This window comes from Microtus ochrogaster, unplaced genomic scaffold (assembly GCF_000317375.1).
Source record: "Microtus ochrogaster isolate Prairie Vole_2 unplaced genomic scaffold, MicOch1.0 UNK59, whole genome shotgun sequence".
NCBI classification, from domain to species: Eukaryota; Metazoa; Chordata; class Mammalia; order Rodentia; family Cricetidae; genus Microtus; species Microtus ochrogaster.
This window is the reverse complement of record NW_004949157.1, coordinates 989,344-996,314: the sequence shown is the minus strand read 5'-3', so window position 1 is coordinate 996,314 and position 6,971 is coordinate 989,344.

Here is a 6,971-nt window from a genome sequence, read left to right as displayed (position 1 = left end):
CACACACACACACAACACACACACACACTACATATGGCTTTAATTGTAGTTACTCTATTGAGGGCATAATACTCCTAGAAGCCATATAAAAATACCAGTGCCAAGTATGGTATATTTCCCCTCAAGGTGTTTGTCAGTGATGTCCTGGAGACCACAAAACAGTATAAGATATTGCTATTTCTTTTGGTTGCCAAAATGCTTGATGGTAAGACCTTATTACTGAAGCTATCTCACAACTTGTTCATAGTACATAGAGAAATCAAGTTGGGACTGATCATGAATTTTATTATCTGATGGCTAACTTTCACAGCACTGAAAGTTGCTACACTACCTACTGGGGGGGGGGGAATGTTAACAAAAGACTGACTTAGCTCTGAACCTTGTGAACTATAATAACAACCAGTATGATAAAATATAACCATGGGTACAATAGTGAACAAGAAATTGAGAGGGAGGGACGGTTTAGAGGGTGAATATGAGAGAAATCGGGGTTAGAAATTGAGGTGAATGGGATCAAAATACATCGTGTACATGTATGACATTATCAAAGGGTTAATAAAAGTTCATATTGAAAAAATAAAAGCCTTAGAGTAGAGATAACAAAAATCATCAGTGCATTTGAAAGGGTAGTTAAAATTTCCATGCAAAGTACAGTCCCAAATTTGGATAGATAAAAGTTGAAGCAAAGAAACCATGAATGAAATAGTCTAATTTTATACAATGTGAAATTGCTAAATAAAGCTAATAAAAAACATTCATCACCTTTTTAGTTTTAATTTTATGCTGATACACTTTAAATTTATTCTTTTAGTTATTTTAATATACACAAAAAATATTATTGAATATTGTTCACCTGTTGTACTACATATATACATATACATATATTTTACTGTACAAACCACAAATGTATAACTTTGGTGTATAAACTAATATTATGTTAATCAATATTTTAAAATATAAATTCCCACACCCAAACACATATACAAACACACAGATAAGGATTTGTGACAAATGCATTCTTCTTTTGCATAACTTGTGAACACCCACTCAGCCCTGAAGGCCTAGCTTAAATTTGATTTCCCTTCTGTGATTTTTTCTAACTGTCCCACACAGAATTAATTACACTTCATTTGTGTCATTCAAGCATTTTTGTATATCCCCACTACAGCCCTGATCACATGAGCTTATACTCATTTGTACATACTTTCCCTTTTTTTTCTTTCTCTAAGGTTATGTTTTTCTAAGGAAGTGTTCCATTTTAGACTGTCCCTTACAGAGATTTGTGCCTTGTAGGGACTCTTGGTTCTGGGTAACTGACTTACAGTTTCACCCTAGGCAACTTTTATATACTGATTTACAAAGTTCTAAGAACTTTCCATGACAGTGAATTCTTATTCAACTTTAGCAAGAAATGAATGTTCTTTTTGTACATGATTAGTTATAACCAAAAAGTATGTGTGTTCTTCTAGAAATAGTTTCAAATTGACACCACTTACTCAGGTGCTTCACATTGATCTCTGAAAGATCAGGTACACAGAGGTCAGCCCTTAGGCATTGGGAACCTCAGAATCTTCCCTATGCTGACCTTCTGAACTGAAGTAAAGCACTAACTTGATCGTTACCGAGTGTTTATTCCAACAGACCATTAGTATCTTAGTTTATTTAGGTTACATAAGAAAATAGTATAAACATGTAGCTTTACATCTACTTATTTTAACCCACTTCTAGAGGCTGAAAGACACATGATTAAGTAACCCAAAGATCCTACGATGTTGAAATTATCATTCTGCTTTTCTGATGGTTAGGCGCTTTTGGTACCCTTTCATGTGAGGATAGTGTAAGGAAAAGGAAGTTATCTGGACTCCGGTGAGGATCCACTGAGGATATTGTACCAAAACTCAGAGACCTTAAATCAGACCAGTGACTCATTGCAATGGAGAGTTGCCAGTCAAGCTGATGGGAAAAAGCAGTATACTATATGACACACCGAAACTTCCAATGCCATTAGAATGGATAAAAAAGGTGATGGAGATTTGGGAGAGAAAGAGAAGCAGAGATTTTTTGGTTTTGCGTGTGGTTTTTGGTTTTGTTTTTGTGTTATTGGGTTTTCTTTTTTTTATTCTTGCTTTTTTGTGCTTGTTTGCTTACTTTATTTTGTTTTGTGGGGGGATGGTACATGGATAATGGGAAATACAGCGAGACTGGGAGGTAAACAGAATTAGGATGCATGATGTGAAACCCCTAAAGATTCAATTAAAAAAATTAAAAATACATAAAAGAAACCACTGAAAGACCAGCCTGGGCAATTTAGTGAGACACTGCATCAAAATAAAGACTGAAAAGAGGAGTGATGAAAGAGGCCTTGCCTAAACATGCATGAAACCCTAATTTCAATGCCCAGTATGAAAAAAAAGTATGTGGACTAAATGATGAGTATTCCAGCATTATAGTTTAATTGTGAGGTCTAACTACAAATGCCATGATATATTAGGAATGAGAATTATTATATAATAATTGAGGATCTACAGAACATTAATATTATGATAACAGAAAATATAATTAGATAACTATTTACAAAGCCTTATCTGGCATTTTATACCATGATCAACGAACACTTCAAAGGTCATGTAATAAGTTCATTTGTAATGAGGACTTAAAAACAGATAAAGACATTCAGAAACAGAAACTTTTCTATTTCCTGAAACCTTTGTGATTTTCTTTATGAGTCTCTACCCCTCTTCTTAGTGTCTAATTATGAGAGGTAGGTGTTATTCATTCCTCTAACCCCAGAGGCACCACATAATTTAATTGAGCTATTTCCTTAGGTAAATCTCTCTGTTGATGGCTTATTTTAATACCCAGCCTTTTACAGTTTAGCCTTTTTATAAACACAGTATAATTTCAATCCCTAAGGTTTCTCTCACAAAAATATTTTCTGCAGAGAAACTTATAAACAACAAATATTTATTTCTTATGCTTCAAGGGAGGGAATAACCAGTACCTGATGAAGGTGCCGACAAATTTGTGTTTCATTCTTTTATAAGAATTATTAATCTTTTATTTTGGGAGAATCCCATATATTTACATAATGATCTATATATACACACTGTTATCAGTTCTTCCCGTAGTCCCTCAATATCACCACACTTATCTTTTATTTAAGCAACTAAGTTCAATAGTTCTGCCAGTATGTTTGCTGGTGCCTGACTCGAGGAAGGAAACTTACCAGTGGCCATACTCTGAGAGAAAGGCAAGAAAGAATGCTTCTCCATGGTCTCTGTTTTAGTTCCTACTTTCAGCTTCCTGTCTTGAGTTTGTCATATACATGTTGTTTTTCTAACAAAATTTGACTTGACATTTTATTTTCTTGTTGTAAAATTATCGATAACAATAAGAAATTTCTACAGTCAGACATTAGAGAGAGAAAGACACAGAGAGAGACAGAGACCTTGGAACACACAACTCTAAATGGGATATCTTCATCAAATTCTTCCCCTTAGAGCTCAGGGAACCCCAGAAAAAGAAGGTATAAGGAGAATAAGAACCAAAAGGGATAGAGAACACCAGGAGAGCACGTCCCTGCAAATTAACTGAACAAAACTCATATGAACTCACAGAGAAGGAAGTAACAAGCATGGGGCCTGCACTGGTCTGCACCAGGTCCTCTCTGTATATATTATAGCTATCAGCTTAGTATTTTCATGAGATTCTTGACTGTGAGAGCAAGTATGTCTATAATTTTAATGCCTACTCTTAGGACTCTTTTCCTTCTGTTGGTTTGCCTCATCCAATTTTGATGTGGTGGTTTTTGTTTTATCTTATTATATTACATTTTGTTGTGTTTGGTTGCTATCTCTTAAAAGTCTGTTCTTTTCTATGAGAGACTGCAAGGTAATGACTCCACATGGAAGGGAAGAGAGGAGTAACAGGAAGGAATAGATTGAGGAGATATTGTAATTGAGATATATTACATGAGAAAAGAATCTATTTTCAATAAAAGGGAAAATATTAAAACATCAAAAAATTAAAGAAAAACAGAAAGGTATCTGAACTTGAGCTTGAGAGAAAGAAGTTTCCTCTATGGTTTCTGTTTTAGTTCATGCTTTCAGTTTCAAGTCTTGACTTCTTGCTTTCTTTCCTCAATGATGGACAATAACATATAAGGTAGAATAAACTCTTTCCTCTTAAAACAATAAATAAATAAATAAGAAATTTTTTTTACATTCCAGGGTGACTTAAAGGAATAAGTTCTTATATCTATTCAAAGATATAAGCTAGAAGACAAGAATAACCCTAGCCATTTTCTGCACAATAACTGAAATTATGAATAGTTCAGAGGTAGATTAGTCAAGTAAATTGTAACTTAATATGTAAAAAGGGCTGAAGTACTACAAACCAATGAAAAATTACATGCTTCTACAGGAAGTAGATTAGATGAATCCCATAAATATAGGAACAAATGTGTATGTGTTTGTTGATTCTGTTTATATAAAATTATTATTATTATTAGAATATTTATAAAATTATTATTAAACAATTTAATTCCATGTCAGACTAGTGTTTACCTCTAGCAGAACAGACTGTAGAGGATAGAGATAAGGTAGCATTTGGTTTTACCTCAAAAGAGGTACAAAAGAACTGTAGAAGTGATTATAGTGTTCTGTATCTTTATCTGGGTAGTAATAATGCACCACTTCCATTTTGTCAATATTCCTTGAGGCCTTTGGGAGAGAGTTCAGTGATAGATCACTTCACTAGAATGTGCAAAGCCTTGAACATAGTCCCCATCACCTAAAATGTCACTAGGTATACATAAAAGTTAAGTGGGCATTATTGTATGAAACTTATAGAACAATAAATTTTGGAAAATAGAGTGAACCTGAATGAATCGTAAGTTAAAATAGCAAAGAGTACTTAGAGTATCTTGACTGAAGTCAAAGTGTAGAGAGATTTCTTTATATAGCATACCAGGGTGAATTCCATAAATCCAGCTACTCCTCTTCACTGTTCAGATAAGGAAACTGACATCAAGGAAGAATATATGCATTAAAGGAAGGAAATTAAAAGTCAGAAGGAACAGGAATCCACCAAAAGTGACTACTTTAAAAACCTATTAAACATAAAATTAATGAATCATTCTTTTTATCGTTATGACCTAAATGGAAGAAAAGAAGATTAAGTCAGGATGTTTGCTTATCATATTTTCATGCCTTGACTGAGCTTCACCCTCTTTAATTCCATTTACACTATAACAAAGCCTCATTGTTTCAATCCTTACTAATTGGGAATTGATAGAAATTTAGTAGTTACTTGTAACTCAGCAAAGCCTTTCTTTAAAGGTCTGTTAAATTAGCAGTAGAAAGACAATTAGAAATGGTACATTTGCAATTCTTAAAAGAAGCAAAACTTAAGAAATAGTAAGCACATTAGAAATGCTTTAAAATCATTTCTAATCATCCTTTAAGGGCAGGAATGTGGTTTTCACTGACATTCCAGACATAAACAACTATCCTATCTTTAGTCCTCAGAAATTGAATTATATCTCTACCAAAGCATTTCCCTTATTAATTTGTAATTATTTGTTTAAATCTTGATTTTCTAAGCTAGTTTTATAGTTTCTTGGAATCCTTGCTCTGTCTAATGAATGTGGAGTAATTAGTAATGATTAGATCTGAATGTTTGCCTGGAAGCAGAGGGCATCTAGAGAGGACTTTGAGATAACAGGTGATGCTAGATTTTAAATCTGTCTCTAAAATCACAGTATTTACAGGCAGTAGGATATACCAGAGTCAGAAAATAGTGGGCAGTTCTTTATGGCTAGAGTATGGGATTAAGAATAACAGAGAAGGAAATATGTAAAGTTAAAGTATTCTAGGACCAGAACAGAAAGAACTCTGTAAGAAGGACTGCTAGGACTTTATTGTTTAAAAAGCAATAGAAATTTTACTGAAGCATTTTCAAACATAGAGGTGAGATGATTTTATTCTGTTTAAAATGTTTCCATTCACTGTAGCACTATTAATAAAAACCCAGAAACAGAAACTGGTGTTCAACCTAAAGACCTGAAAAGCAAAGTAGTCATTCGCTAGCTCTTACCTTGACTTCAGGCAGAAATGGTGATCCTGCCTTCAGGAATCTCAGAATGAGACTATGTCTGTTAACTATCTACTCCTTTTTTCATATTCTTCTCTAGGGCTGGGTTAAAAGTGTGCACCACTGGGATTAAAAGATTAAGTGGGAATATTATCGGGGGGTGGGGATAATCAGTGGGTTTAACAAAAGTAAGGTTATATGAAAAAGACTTTCGGAAACCCAGCAGTTAGCAAGTTCCTTTTAAAGTGCAACTTAGAAAAAAGAGTTAGTTTGAATATAATTACCATGCATTAGTGAAAAGTGTTACTGTCAGAGGTAACATGAATAAAAACTGCAGAAGGCGTGTGATACCTCCATTCATCCTATTGATGAAGGAGACCCTAGAAGTCTCTGAGATAACACGGGTTATTTCCATTGCTCTTGAATACTAACAATAACTACAAGCTATTGCTGAAATAAGCTTATACATTGAATGGAAGACATAAAGAAATTAATCTTAAAGTGACCCACAAAGCTTCCTCTGTGATGTCTAGCTTTTATAGTACCTAGAGCTGCTATGCATGTTTCTGGGAGAGAAAAGACATCTCTTCTTACCCAGAGCTGAATGCTGAATGCTTCAGTACTAACTTGCCAGGCAAGACATGCCTATTGGTGCAATAAGTAAAAAAAACTATTGTGAGATCTTAACTCATTGCTTTCTGACTGAATTTGAGGCATGTTACATAAGAGTGTATTTCATGGTTGATATTATAACCCTGTCAAAAGTGGAGGTCATAGGCTTAGGAATGAACCTTCTGGGTTTTTGTTTGTTTTCTTCTTCTTCTTCTTCTTCTTCTTCTTCTTCTTCTTCTTCTTCTTCTTCTTCTTCTTCTTCTTCT